The following is a 14,117-nucleotide window of genomic DNA, read 5'->3' as shown; positions in this document are numbered from 1 at the left end:
ACAAGCACGAATCGGAGTGTTGGAGTACTCAGAATTATTATGCCGGCGGGCTCAGAGGGGCTTCTGCTCCGAAGTTCTGAGCACCTCCAAGACTTGCACATGAGGTTTTAAAGGCTTAATTACAAGTAAGGGGGTATTAGCCAATAAGGCTCAAACAACAAAAAGCAAGGAATCAGTACACTGGAGCTTATCAATTTGTAATAGATCAAGTTACTGACACTTGTTGAGCTTGGATTTACGAGTTAGGTTGTAAGCCCAATAAACTGACAATAAACTTCAGATTTACGAGTTAACCCAGCAGAATTTAGATCAGTAAACTGACACTTATCACACTTAGATTTGTGACTTAGCTTGTTAGTCCAGCTGGACTTTTCCTTCACATGAGGACAGCTCTCCCACACCCAGGGAACTACTGTGAGCCCTTGATGTTTCCACTAGTGTGGGGTGTGGTTTATCCAGGAGGGATGGGGACTCTGCACCAACACTCAGGCAGTCTGCTCCGTCTGGGGCTCTGATCTTGTACCACCCTGCTCCCCGCCAGCCCAACACCGGGGACAGTGGAGCTAAGGCAGAGATCGTGCCTGCCTGTTTCCCAGCGTGTAAAAGGGGAATATGTACTCTTCCCAAGGTAGTTCTGAGTGACAACACCTGGGGGTGCTTGGTTCCCAGAGCAACAGGAAACCTAGCTCCCCGTGGGGGCAACGGGAGTGATACCCGTAGCTGTTCTGCAGAAGCATCGGATGGAGGGCTGGATCAGGGAGGTAAAACTTCAGCTGCGGGTCTTGAAGGGTTACAGAAGGGTACAGAGGCAGGTTTGCTGCCTCCTTCGGGGTGCCGCAGAGGTAAATCATTTTCTCTCCATCTCCGCTATGACCCTCCCCTCTCCAGAGTCCTCCCTTCTCTCTGCTCCTCCTGTCCATCTGTCTCCCCCCACTGTTACCCTCCTCTCCACCCGCTCTCATCTTCTCCCTCCCTCGCTGTCCAACCTTCTCTCACAGAACCAAGAGCAGATTGCTGGTCCTCCTGCGCATGCGCAGTCGGTGCTATCTGGTCTGCTGGTTGGAAGCTCCATCTCCAAGCCAGGGATCTGCCCAAAGGCTTCTCAGCTGTGTCGCCCGGAAGGCCTTTGTCTCCTGCCTGGGCCGGGGACTCTTGCTGTGGAACTGCAAGTTGGGGGGGCCCGGGAAAGGGGTCAGGAGGCTGCGGGAGGGCGGTCCGCCTGTCACAGCCCCCCAGGGCGCCAGTTAGCCTGTGTTCAGCTGAATTGCTCAGGCCAGACCACTTTGCCGGCGCCACCTGCCCCGGTGCCTCGGTCACACCTGTCCAGGTCCAGGTGTGCGCCTGCCACCTCTCACCCAGCCGGGATCCCCTCAGTCCGCGGCTGGCGTCCCCTTCCCCTCTCCCACCCGCGAGAACTCTCCTCCCGGGCTGCCTCTCCTCGGCCGCCGGCCCGTCCCCGCCCCTGGGCGGGCTGTGTCCCGGGCGGGCGGGGTCTGCGGACCTGGACGGGAGCGGGCGGCTGGGGCTGGGGCTTGGGCTGGCCTTCGAGCGGGCCTGCAGACAGCGTTTCCACCGCCTCTGCTTTCCCTTTCCCGCTCTCCGAGGACCAGATCAGCGGCGTGGGCGCTGCTCCCTGGGCTGAGAGCCTCAGGCTGTAACGCCCAGCTTCTCCAGTTGGAGTCCGGAAAAGGGAGTGTCAGTGCTGAGCGAGCTTCGGTCTCTTCCCTTAGTGTTTCTGCCCCAGGTAACTACCTTGAACACTTTCAGGTGTTATGATGGCGGTGCTTGTTGATGTCACGTGTTTTTATATTGCGAGGGTTTACAGTGTTGAAAGCAAGGCTTGGTTCATTTAAAAATGAGCTGAAGGCATGAGGCTGTGACATCCTCCTTCCTTCCCTCTCCCAGGGTGAAACGTGAGACCGTAGATCTTAAAAAGATAGTTACAGTCTCTAACTAGCCCAACCCAGCTAGTGTGTTTTAACAGGAACAGCACCACCAGAGGCATTAGAGACCCAGGGACATTGCAGTCCTAAAGAGCTCCTGGCACAGTTTGTTTTGTTTTGGTTTTTTGTTTTTCTTAAATTGTGAGGCAGACTAGTGGTATAAACAGAAAAATAATTGTCAGGAAATATTTTTTCATATAACAGCGTTATTGTGATATAGTTCACACACCATGAAGTCCATCCATTTAAATGGTACAATTCAGCAGCTTTTAGCATATTCACAGTTGTGCAACCATTATTATTCCAGAACGTTTTCATCACTTCAGAAAGACCAGTGGACATGAATGACCTATCCACCCCTCCCCAGTGGTGTTTCTAAAGAAGTTTCTTGGCTATTCCTGACCATAAACTAACTTGTTATATTCCATGAAAAATCTGGTAGGAATTCTAATCAGAATTGCAATGAATCTGCCTATGAAAACAGGAAGAATTAATGTCTTTATGGAATAAAATTCTTCTACCCATGAATATATCTGGGACCCTATCTTTTCATTTGTCCAGAGCCTGGCCCATGGGAAGTCCTCGCTATTTGTTGGGCTTGTGAATGATGAGATTCTATACATTGTTAGTTGCAACTGTAGCCTTCACAGAAAAGAAAAGTAACCTCAGTGAAGCCAAGTGTCTCGTTGAGGGTCAGAAAGAGTGACAGCCAGTGCTGGAATGATCCAGTGGAGTTGGTGCTTGCAACCAGAATTCTCCACCACCTACAGCTAAGGGGATTAGAGTGTTCTTTTATTTTTTCTTAATGGCGTTGCTTTTATTTTTACTTATTATATAAAATTATTTTTTTTGAAGTGTAGTCAATTTACAATGTTAGTTTCAGATGTACAGCAGAGATTCAGTTATAAACATATGCATATGTATATACATTTGCTTTAGAGTGTTTTTAGTGAAACTCATTACAAGAAATTGAATATAGTTCCCTGTGCAATATAGTAGGTCCTTGTCATTTATTTTATATTTATTAATGTGTATCCATTAATCCTCCCTTTCCTGCCTGCTAACCACAGTTTGCTTTCTATGTCCATGAGTCTATTTCTAGCAGCACCGCTTTTGCTAGTAATATATGCTGGTTGACAGTTTTCAGTTTCAGTAATTCCATCTTATCTGTGGGCACTTTTCTTCTGGTGGCCTTTATGTGGTTTGCACACGTGGTAATAGAGATCTGTATTTGGGAGAACTCCAGGCCTCATGTAGTCCCTGGTACAGAGCGTCCACTGAGTTGATGCTTGAACTGGGGAAAAAGCACAGTAAATGTTGGAATTTCCACTATGGTTGAGAATTCCAGGTTTCTATAACCTGTTTAGCCCACCTTAATATATGGTGCACCCATACTGGGTAATTTGGTGGAATTTCATGGTATGGTGGTGTAGAGACAGGACCTTGTATGCTTCTTCTCTTTCCTATTTCTAACACTCATTCTCCTGGGCCTCCCAGATCCTCCTCCAGAAGTGCCCAGTGCTGGCTTGGTGCTGCAATGAGGCTATATTTGTTAATAAGGCCCTTTCCTCATCTCTTCTGAGCCTCCGTTTCTTTCTCTGCACAATGAGGGCTTAGACTAGATAAGTGCTTTTCAGTTTCTTTTAAAGACATGTTTCCTTTGAGAAACAGAAAATGCAAATCTCTTCTCTCAAACCAACCCTTTAGATTTTGATAATTCCTCCAAGGGGTGACATAGCTCTTTGTGGAAAATTGATGTGATTGTGATTCCAGGTGGCACAGAAAAGACTCTGCAGAGATTTATTGCAGGGAGAGGGCAGGAAAGGGGCAGTATGTCACACTTTCTAGTTTGAGCACTGGAGCAGGGGCTTCGATTTAAATACGGTGTCTGACATGGCCTCTTTCTAATCTTGTACAATGAGATAAAGTTCTCTACCTCTGTTTCTTGATGTGTCAAGTTGGGGTGATAATTTTTTAGGGCTTTTGTGAAACATTATACACATAAGCCATTTGTGTCTTGGTAGAAAAAAGACCTGCTAGGGATTCAGGGATTTGTTTAAAAAAAATAATCTTGTCCATAGCACTCTGTCGGTGTGTATTTTGAAGTTCCTGGAGGGTGAGGGTTGAGTCTAAAGTCCATCGTGGGACAGGTGGCCCATAGTTCTCCGTGCCTGAGATTGCCCCCTCCTCCACAGTCCTCTTCCTCAGTCCAGGATGAAGTTCCCTAGTAGATTTACACAGAGATCTTGTGGAAATGGCTTTTCATTTTATTGTTTCACCAAGAAGGGCTGCCATCATGTTCTCTGTGGTCAGGTTTTGAAGGGCTGCAATCATGATATCTGGTCAGGTGAAGGCTATGCAATTGGGAGTTTCTATTTAATAAAAAAAATTACAAATAGAAAATTAGAACAAGGGTGGTGACAGGGGCTCTTGGTAGTGGGCACCATTAGCTTTCTTAGCTTCAGGTGCAGTGGCCTATTGCCACGAGGACCCGTCCTTGTGCTCTGAGGTTGAAGGGACCAGTGGGTTCAGTGGGAATGTTAACCGAGTGTATCTCATGGGCTGGGCATTGTCCTATTTGTACTGTGTGTTCATTTTTTGAGACAGTGAGCTCACTTAACCTCAATAACCTCTTTAAAAAATTATACTTTTTATTTGAGATGTAATGTAGATTCCCATGTGATTCTAAGAGATTATATGAAAAGGGCCTTTGGACACTTTGCCCAGTTTTCCTTAATGGTTCCATCTTGCAATGTTGGGGTACAATTCATTACTGACTCAGTAACAATTTGAGGTTTGTGTTATTGCCCTCATTTCTATTCACGATTAAACTGGGGCTTCGAGAAACACACAGGGTTAGTGTAGAGTCGGGTGGAACGTGGGCCTGGGATTTCCAGGTATTACCATTATGATGGTCTGTGGCAGGGAGCAGCATTCACTTTGTTTGTTTATTCATTCATTCAACAAACATTTATTGAGTAGCCTCTGTGGGTCAGATGCTTTCTTAGGGTTATCTGATTCTTCAGCAGTACTGAGAATCAGGTAATGTTTGTTTTTTAATCTGAGAAAATTAACTCTGAGAGGTTATAATCCCCCCAAAAGGAAATATAGCTCATAAAGGAGCGATAGTAAATTTGTACAGTCCCTCCTTTTTATGAAGGTGGTACCCTAGGCATTTTACATTTGCAAACTTGTGTAATCCAGATATATTCTTGTAAGTCAAGGAGTTTTTTTTTAATTGAAGTTTATTCAAGTTTACAATGATGTGTCAATTAAAGGTGTTTTTTGAATTTTTAATTAAAAATATTTTTTGAGAAGGATAATTAGGTTTATTTATTTGTTTAATTTTTTAAAATGAGGTTCTGGGCTTTGACCCCAGGATCTCGTACATGTTAAGCTTGTGCTCTATCACTGAACTGTACCTTCCTCCCCAAGGAGAGTTTTCTTATCCATTATTCTGCAGCTTAGGAGTTCAAATAAATTGGATAGAAATCCAGATCTTTTGATCTTTATATTTCTTTATATTCTGCTGAAGGGGGTTGGGGAAAGCAGTTCCTTTGTTCATTTATTTATTCAGCATTTTTGAGCAGTGATTTTCCATCAGGGCCTTGCTAGGTGCTTGGAAACAGAAAACAAGAAATGACCCTACACTGCAGGGCAGGAAGCCTGGACCAAAAGCTGGGTAATGTGATCCGAGCTACGGTAGCCATGTGCAGACTCTGAGGACAAACTGTACCCCCGGATTTGCTTTGGCTTCCCTTGCCTTGTGACTGGTACACACCAGGTCACCGCAATCCAGATGGGCCCACAGCCCACAGCACAGTATGTACCTCGATCTCCTCTCCCCTCTCGGCAGGGCCTGCAACATCAGCATCCCTGACTACGTGCAGTGTGCTGAGGACTATGAGACTCTTCCCGTGGTGGTCCAACCCGTGGGGATCATCTCAGAGGAGAATTTCTTTTGCATCTATAAGCGAATCTCCTCGGTGAGCCAGACCAGCCCGTTCGGCTCCCAGTGGGCACTCTGTATCCACTACAGGCACCACTATGAGCCCGAGAATGGGTGGAGCGACTTCCAGACCCACTGAAAGGTCGTGGGCCTTGTCACCATTACTGACTGCCTCTCGGCCAAGGGCTTCGAGAAGCTCCACGTGCAGAGGAGCTGAATGACACCACGCTTAATGACTCTCAGCTCTTTGTCTTTGTGTTGCATGGGGAGGTAGCCGAGCAGTCGCTCACCAACGTGGCCTTCAATCTACGAGGACTGCAGGGTGGTGGAGAAGAGGATCGAGGACTTCACAGAGTCACTCCTCATCTTGCCCAAGTCCAAGTAGCTGGATGGGGCCCCCGACAAGACTGGGGACAAGATCACACTCCTCTGCATCCCGTTTGAGAAGGAGGACGTCATGGGACTGAAGACAGACAGCAGGTAAGTTTCCCTGGAGACCAGTCCACCCTGGCTGTGTTCCGGGTTTCTTCCCTACATCCAGAAAGGGATCAGCAAGGAAGAGGACTGTGTTGTAGCTAAGGTGGAGGGAGGTGAAACCCGCCGGTTTACAGACATTTAAAAGTGAATCTGCCTTTGTTTCAGAGAGATCCTTTTAGGGTTAGTGTGGACACTTACTCCCGCTTTTCAGCCAGGACCACTGGTGGGACCCCTGGAGTTGCTGTCCAATAGAGTAGCCACAGTCACTGATGCTAGGAGCACTGGGGAGGAGGCTGGTCTGTGTTCAGATGTGCTGTAGGTCAAATGCACATCAGACGCTGAGGCTTGTCTAGTAAAAGAATATTAACTATCATGTTACTTCCTATATTGATTACATGTCAAAATGTTACTATTTTAAATACAGTAGATTAAGTAAGATCTGTTCTTAAAATCTGTTTCTAGTATTTGTTTTTTGTTTGTTGGTTTGTTTCTTTGTTTACCGTTTTAAATGTGGCAACTAGGAAACTTTCTTTACATGGCTCTCATTTCATTTTTGTTGGGAAGCCTGTCCTGAGACAGTGTCAACCCTTTGTTTATAGATGAGATGCTGAATCCCGAGAGGCAGAACGAGGCGCTGGTTGAGCTGGGGCTGGAGCCAGTGTCTCCTGCCCCCCAGGCCCAGCACCTGTTAGGCTCAGGCCCTCTCTTCCTGCCCGACAGCCACCATGCCAGGTTTGGATATCAGAAACACTGCCAGGGACTTCCGAATTAACTCCTAATGCAGGGAAAGGCGTATCACGGAGTATGGTAGAGAACAGAGAAATGCTCATTCTCACTTTGTCACTGTGATTAAGTCAACGGCCCCACTTTGCCTTGGAAGTGTAGACGAGCTCTTCTGGGCTTCCCACCTTCTGCTCTGTTTCCCCGTGTATCTATCGTGCTGTCCCTCATGCAGAAGAGGGTGAGATGCCTTTGCCGAGAGGTGGTCCCCCTTTGTTGGGGAGAGTGAGCGAAGCTGTGTCCCCCCAGCCTACGGCCTCGGTCCTTGAGTCTGGAAATCGCTCATGGCGGTCCCACAGGTGACGGTCGGAGGACCTGGTACATGCTGCCAGGCCCGCTGTGGAGGCGGTGCTCTGTGATTCTTGAACTTAACTAAGATCAGATTCTACTTTCTGGTTGTTGGTAAGTTGGAGGAGAAGATGCCAGATAATTGATAAAAAGAATGTCGAGACCAGCCCTGTGAGTGATAGGCAGAGGGGACCCGAGTCCCACCTGCGTGAGGTGCCTATTGGGCTCTGGATGAATTTTCTGTTCCTCCCGAAAATACCTCTATGGCTTAAGGAAGGGGCAAGTCATTTCGTGTCCATGATCTGTGCTTGTCCTCACAGGGTCCTGTGATCTACATGCCCGCACTCCCCTTCTTCTCCTTGGAGATGAGGTGTCAGGTTTAGGAACCTGGGCACTGCTGAGAGCATAGCTGCCAGCACCATGGTACACCAAGGCTGGCTCCGTTCACCTCACCTGTCACCACCTGCTGAGTCCCAAGGCGTCAGTCAAGGTAGGTGCATCGGTGCAACATAAGCAGGGACCAACTTCTCCCCCTGGACAGACTGGTGGGTGAGCAGTCGAAGCCCGGAGCCCTTCCCCAACCCCCAGGCCAGTGCCTCCTCTTTTGTCATAGGAGGCACTGGTGACATTTTTGCTCAGCAACTGCTTCGCTCTGAGTCTAAAAACACACCAGAGAATGTCAGCTTGATTTTGACTTTTGAAGTCTGCCCTTGGGATTTGGCGGAGTACCTGGATATGTGCTTAGCCCATAGTGGAAGACACTGTCACCATTGTTTACCCAGAACCTCGTGTACCACGCATGGCTCCAGGCATCAAATACAGCAGCGCATTAAACCTCCCTCCTTGTGGGTCTTTCTGTTCCGGTACCATAAGGGCTCAGCCAGCATCTTAATGTCAATGAGTTAACGCGACCAGTGAGCTCGGGTCAAGCACATTCTATTCCAGTCATTTTATTCCATTGTTGCTTTTTCTATTCCACAGTCATTAATTTATAAAGCAATGCTTTGGTTCAGGAGAAGAGCCTAATTCTCTCCTGCTACTCGTGGTGGAAGTGAGCCTGAAATGTGACCACAATTTGTAGCTCAAAAGCTGCCTAGATGCATGTAGGTGGAGTTTTGGTTAGGGGCACTGACCACACTGGGGTCCCCCGGCAGCGCTGCTCCCCTCAGGCCCCTGCCTCCCCTGGAGCAGGAGGTGAGGGTGGGTCTCAACGTCCCCGCGTCCCTGGCCTCACACACTCTCGTAAATTCATGTACATGCTGTAAAAATCATTTTTCTTCTTGTGTGTTTTTAATTATCCCTTGTTCCTCTTCTCCTTTTTCTTCGTTCATTTTTCTCTTGTACTGCCCAGTGAGCATGTTGTTGCTTCTGAAAATGTGGGCTGTGCACACCCTGCATTGGGAATAGCCAGATCGCCCTCCGTGCTGTCTCCATCGCTTTAAAAAGCAAAAACTTAACAGATGCCTTGATCCGTGTATTATCCTAGTCATCTTTTTAATTTCTAATTTTTTGGAATATTTGCTTTGTTAGCACATCACCCACTGGTGTTTGATACCTGTTAAAATCCTTGCTTTGAGGGACATGTTTGGTCCTCCTTATATTTGGTGACAAATGCGCCCTTATTAAACTTGTTTGATTGTTTTGAAGAAGTGAGTTGTGAATTGATTAAGGCGGCTGCTGAGGGATTCTTTTCATGGAGAATTTAAACTTGGAAAGTCAAAGTCTGCAGCACCTTGCTTGATTCCTGCTTTTACACAAACGTGCTCGGCACGCGGTTCCTGGCTGTCGCTGTGACGTGCGTGACGGCGCTTCCTGGCCGGTGGTCACTGATGAGGAAGTGGCAGGCTCGGGATGGAACAGCTGCAGGGGACGCTGTTGGAGGAAGCAGTCAGTATTTTTTTTCCTTTGCATTCAACTTCCCAGTGCCATTTACCTTACTTTGCCTTCATAAAGGGGCAGAAGTGGGTCTAAAATCCATGCCACTCTTTTGTTCCCTTTATGAGGCTGGCTTTTCTGAGTATCAGGACAACATGGCCTTCTCCTAAGTACCTGGCTCACCTGGATCTTTTGGACACAGGGACTGCAAAAAGGGCCGTAGCTTCCTCTCTGCTCCAGCCAGTGGGCATTCACAGCTGGATCTGTGGTTTGCTTCAGCAGCCGTGCAGACCTCCCTGCTGTGGCCTTTACTTTTAACCCATGTTGGCAGTAAAGAGCTGAATCCGTGTCTGTTGCAGCTGACGTCCACCACTGACGGCTTTGTTAGTTTGTGGTAGTCAGTCTCCAACACCCCAGTCAACCGTGAAGGAAGATGCTTTGGCCGACCTAGGACCTTGGATACTCACCCCCACCATGGTTCTTCTCACCTGGTGGAAGGGTTTGGCCACCGCCATCATGCTGACCATGAGACATTGTTGCTCCTTTCATGCTCTGGTCCAAATGTGGACACTTCATTTTTCACTGAATTTGTCTCGCTTGGGTCAGGACAGAATATCTGAATGAGTCCATCACATTCTGGGTGGGGAACAGAACAGAAGTAAGTGTCGCAAGTAGATGGAGTCTATGCTCTCCAGGTTGGCAAATGCAGACTGGTATCTGTGATGGCCGGGCTGTACTACCCTGGACACAGGCACTTCCCGTGGCTCCCGAGAGCCCAGGGGTCGGAGTGAGAACAGTCTTGCCTAAGTTCCTGCATCCTCACCTGCTCACTGGCAAATGTGTCTGCTAATTAGGAGCTCCCCCGGACCTCGGGCCCTTCAAAGCTCAGACCACGTGAGAACTTCTCCTGGGCCTCCTTTATGAGAATCCAGTGCCTTCTGAGGTGACCCGTGCCAGGAGATGCCTCCCCCTCCAGGGAGTAACCTACGGAGGACTGTGACTCACTGCACCATGCTGTGAGCTTGTGGGGTTCCGGCCATGGTCCCTGCAGAACTAGACTTGAGATGGGCTTAGTGAAGGAAATTACATGACAGATTCCAGGGCAGGGCCGGGGGGAGGGAACAGGGGAAATTGAATGTGACCTCAATCACATAGATGGGTACTGGGGCTGTTACTAAAATGTGGAGTCTGGGAGGTACATGCCAGGAATCGAATTCCAGAGTAAATGGTGGACATGAGGCATTTTTAAGGTGCCATTTGTCATCCAAGTTAGGACTTCAAAGAGACACTGGTGTCTATGAGACTGGGGCTCAGGTGAAGGAGCCGGACTAGAGACACACTTTGGGAGTCGTCATTCTTAGCTGGTGTTCACAGCCTTGCATGTGAATTAGATCATCTCGAGAGGTGCAGAATTAGGCTGTGGGGGGCAGGGCTGTGCCTGGTTTGGAGGAAAGCCCAGACCATGCAGCTTTGCTGTGTCAGTCAGCGGCATTTGCGATTTTTCGACTAATGGCGTTTATCCTTAGGGGGCCGGGCGGTGGGCAGGGCCAGCCAGGAAGAAATCTGAAGGGAGGGTCGTGGCTATGTGTGTGTCTTGGGAAGGTGCAGAGGCTGCAGGGTCCGGGAGGGTAGACTTCTTAGAAGCTGGATTTGGAGTGGGGACAAGGTAGTCACACTCACCTGTGAGGGAGGGAGGGAGGCCTATGGAGTCCCACCCTACCGGACTTGCTTTCCCATGAACAGAAGGCAATCATACAAAGTATCTGAGGTGAGAAGGGATGGGCGCTGTGAGGGGAGCCATCCTGGAGAATGGTGCTTGGAAAGTTCTCGAATACTCTCCCTGCAAAATAGAGTAAAAAATACCCAGACCCTTAAGAACATTGATAGTGTCTTGGGAGGAGGCAGTTGTTTTTCTGACCTCGTAAGGGTAAAGCATGTATCCGGGGATACACAGAAGATACGGGCAGTCTCTACCGGGGGCTTGATCCTTACCGGGGGAACAGTGTAAGTTCAAAGGGGGAGAAGGGCAGCGGAGGGCAACTAGCCAGGCCCCGTGTCAGGTACCAGTCGGCCGCCCTACTTGCATGTTGCATTCACATCCATGCCTCCCAGGTGGGCGGTGGCAGCCCCCTTTTGCGGATGGGGAAGCCTTCTCAGAAGGGTTCAGAAATTTGTCCATTTAGTGGCTAGTAAGTGCTGTAGCCGAATTCAAGCATGGCCTTGTCAGACTTCAAGAGCATGTACTCTCTATTAATTCCGGTACCTCCCTGTTGAACCTGGAATGGTGAAGTGGGTCAGTTTTGGAGCCTTTCAGAAAAAGTATGATTTAAGTGCCTCAGGACTGTTTCACAAAGCTCAGTGTTCTCTGTTGGTTCGGAAGCACCGCAGTGCTTTTCTCCCCACAGATGTTAGGTTAGGTCTTACTCCTAGGTCGATGACGTGGTTGCAAATGACCTACAGGTGCAAAACCACACTTAGCAGCTTCTGAAGGGAAACTCTCCAGTTCTCCCTTGATTGGCTTTATTCCACGGGCTGTAGCTGTGCTGCAGCATAAGCCTGAGCTTTACTTATGGAGTGAGGGTTTAATATCCAAATTTAGCATAAAACGATCAGATGAAGAAAATCGACATGACAATTTATTTTTGGGTTTCAGTAGTCAAGATATACTATCAGTTAATGGCCCATATAGCAAATGAAATTGAGTACAGGACATTGCATTTCTTCCTTTCTATTTAGTGTTCTCTTACAGTATAAGGCTGCCTGCTTTGGAACATCAGCTCCGCCACCACGGCACCTATCAGTGTGTTGGTGTGATTGCATTTACACAGTGCATGTAATCTGGGCTTCCTCAGCCTCAAAAACTCCAGTGCATAATCACGGGCTGTAGCCATCTCTTAGTCTCGCAAATACTTCTAAAATTATATGATGCCAGAAAAGAAAGAAGAGAGAGAGATTGTCTTTATCAAAGTTCCTTTCAATTCTAACTGCAAACTGTTTTTGAGCAGCTCTGGTTTCCTTTGGATATGAATGTATACATTTCTTTGCATGAAACCTTGGTTCTGGACTAGAACACCAAGTTCTTGCTGTCCACAAGCCACAAAAATATTAGCCAAATTGCACACGTGTGAAATAGTTTATATTTTTTCTGAGAAAGTGTCCTTGAATTTGGGACTTGGGCTGTGATTTTTGCTTTTTGCTTCCCCCAGCCCTCTTGCAATCTCTCACTCCTTCCCACGTGGCCCCCAAGATTTCGTGGTCTCAAAGGAGGGGGCAACTACCCAGTTGGTCACCATGTACTGCTGCTGTAGGCGGAGCCCAGCCAAGACCTAAAGGACATTATCAGAGAGGACTTCCTGGAAGAAATGTGCTCTACATTCAGTTGTGATGACAGAGTAAGAATCAGCCAGGAGAAGGAGTCAAGAATGTTTCTCAGGTCGCAGGTGCAGCCCGGGCAGGCGCTTGGAGGCTTTTGGCGTGGGGACCCGGGGAGAGTGCCCTGTGTGGTCCAGAGTGGAGGGTTCCCCTGCTGGGGAGGACACTGGAGAGAGTTTGGGGTGGAGGGCTTTGGAAGAACTTGGGTTTTACTAGAACTGACACAGTATACAGTGAAGGGTGTCATCAGAAAGTGACCCTCAGGAAAGGTACTTCTGGTTTTGCTTCTGATATTCTACAGAGAGAAGGGTCGGGACGGGCGAGAGTAGGTATGTCTGTCACTTTGAGACTCACCCGGTCATTTATTTATTCATAACACACGCACTTCTCTGAGTCTAGGGGAGAGAGGATGTAGCCACATTAGTAAGCAAAATGTATTTGCTTCTTGAGAGCTTAGCATTGTCAGAAGTTGACTTAGCCTAGAATGTTCTAGGAACAGAGGAACAAATTGTGGAGGTTGGAGGGAGGGAAGGCTTCCTTGGGAAACAGTCAAAATGAGCCTGGAGGCAAGTGGGAAGTAGGAGCAGGTCAGGGGGCCCCTGAGGTGACTGGGGACCTGGGTACTGAGGTGAGGCTGGGCGAGCAAGGTCTGGGGTGGGGATAGAATTCCACCAGGGAGCCTCTGAATGGTTTGAAGTGGGGTGATGTAATCAAATTTGTGATTTGGGAAGGCTGCCTTGGCTTTGTGTGTGTGTGTAGCGGGGAAGAGGTGGAGGGTGCCACCAACTGGGGGATCATTAGAAGACCATTCACAGGCTCGGAGAAGGGCGTCGGGGCTGCTTGGGGATGGCAGGGGCAGTGTGGATGCCGGATTTCCTTATGGGGGGCCTTGTTAGCGGGGCCGCCCTAGAGGCACCTTGTGGCTGCAAGAAAACTGATGGAGGCCGCCAGCTGGACTTCCCTCTTCTCTCTTTCCCTGCCTTGTGTGATGATCTTAGCTCAGCCAACATTTGGAACTGATAATTTCCATTTGGAAATTTGGAAGAGCTAATTTCCAGGGTAGCCCAGGATGCTGTTGAGCTCGTTCGAGTGAGATCTGATAGGATCTAAGTTTGTGTTCAGTTCTGGATGTTCACTTAGCTAGAAACGTCCTGTCATTTTGATTTCCAAAGGGGTTTTTATTCTTGATAAAGATTGCTTGGTGAGAGGAAATTTAATACAGCTGTTGTTTTTTTCAAAAAAAAAACACATCTTTTAAGAAATTTAATATTCAAAAGAATAGGAATATATAAAATTGTTTAAGTAAGTTTTTGGTGTAGTTTCTTTGCTTTCTGAGCTACTGTGGAGTTAGAGCCTTTGCATTACTTAATAGCACATCCTTGTCAGTATTTAAAGAGCTGTTAGTGAGCCCCCCAGGCCTCACCTCTCAAAGA

The 14,117-nt window shown here is 48.0% G+C and overlaps 1 protein-coding gene and 1 long non-coding RNA gene across 3 annotated transcripts in view; one reads left to right on the top strand and one right to left on the bottom strand.

The window, feature by feature from the left end:
- Positions 1-14,117, bottom strand: part of LOC140694009 (uncharacterized) — a 331,154-nt gene that overhangs the window by 151,477 nt on the left and 165,560 nt on the right. The gene's annotated exons all lie outside the window — the stretch shown is intronic.
- LOC140693996 (trafficking protein particle complex subunit 9-like) overlaps positions 1,476-14,117 on the top strand; it is a 60,219-nt gene continuing 47,577 nt past the window's right edge. Inside the window, exons 1-3 of one of the 2 annotated variants that reach the window (XR_012069714.1) lie at positions 1,476-1,744; positions 5,800-5,929; positions 6,167-6,372. The gene's annotated coding sequence lies outside the window, so the exon portion shown is untranslated. Of the gene's footprint in view, positions 1,745-5,799; positions 5,930-6,166; positions 7,928-14,117 lie in introns of those variants that run through there. The other variant, XM_072957504.1, reaches the window with a different exon arrangement.

Source organism: Vicugna pacos, unplaced genomic scaffold, assembly GCF_048564905.1.
Source record: "Vicugna pacos unplaced genomic scaffold, VicPac4 scaffold_20, whole genome shotgun sequence".
NCBI lineage: Eukaryota > Metazoa > Chordata > Mammalia > Artiodactyla > Camelidae > Vicugna > Vicugna pacos.
Note: the sequence above shows the minus strand (reverse complement) of the source record. Positions and strands in the feature narration are given on the sequence as shown.